This window comes from Arachis ipaensis, chromosome B03, assembly GCF_000816755.2.
Source record: "Arachis ipaensis cultivar K30076 chromosome B03, Araip1.1, whole genome shotgun sequence".
Taxonomy (NCBI): Eukaryota; Viridiplantae; Streptophyta; class Magnoliopsida; order Fabales; family Fabaceae; genus Arachis; species Arachis ipaensis.
In genome coordinates this window covers 7,300,123-7,300,800 of record NC_029787.2, presented here as the reverse complement: position 1 = coordinate 7,300,800, position 678 = coordinate 7,300,123, and positions in this window count along the sequence as shown.

Sequence of the window (678 nt, the reverse complement as noted above, 5' to 3'; positions counted from 1 at the left end):
AACAAACTCATGCTTAGTAGCATGGAACTTTTTTATTTTCATGCATTAAACTAGTTTGTATCTACATGTTCTAAGAAATTAATACTTCACAAAAGGACAAGATATTTATAATTATGCAGTAGCAACTAAATTGCAATGTCAATGCCCCTCGTGCATTGTATAATAAAGATACAATGTACCGTAAACAAATATTGGCCAAACATGATTTTACAATATAAAAATAAATAAATTGGAGTATGAGTTGTAGAGATTTGATAAGGAGACATTAGAAATATATCAAATCTTTGATTTTTTTTCTTCATCAATCTTGGATCATTTAGCAATCAATTATATATCAACTATACTAAGTATATATAAAAGATCAACACTAATTTTAAATAAACTATTTGTATAAAATATATATCAAAAATATAAAATAAATATTAAAAATAAACTAAATAATATATATTTATACATAAATATATAACAATTAATTTTATAACTTATCTTTACGTAAAAATAATATTTTTAACCTCCATATACATTCTTAGCTAGAAACTAGAAAGTCGAAGTAATGACACATGGAACATACTAGAGTTGTGCATCCTAACGTTTTGGTAAATTAGCACCAAGAAATCAGGAATTCAGAATCAATTAACGAAAGCTGAAAAATTGGCCTACCGATTCGTCTACGCATCA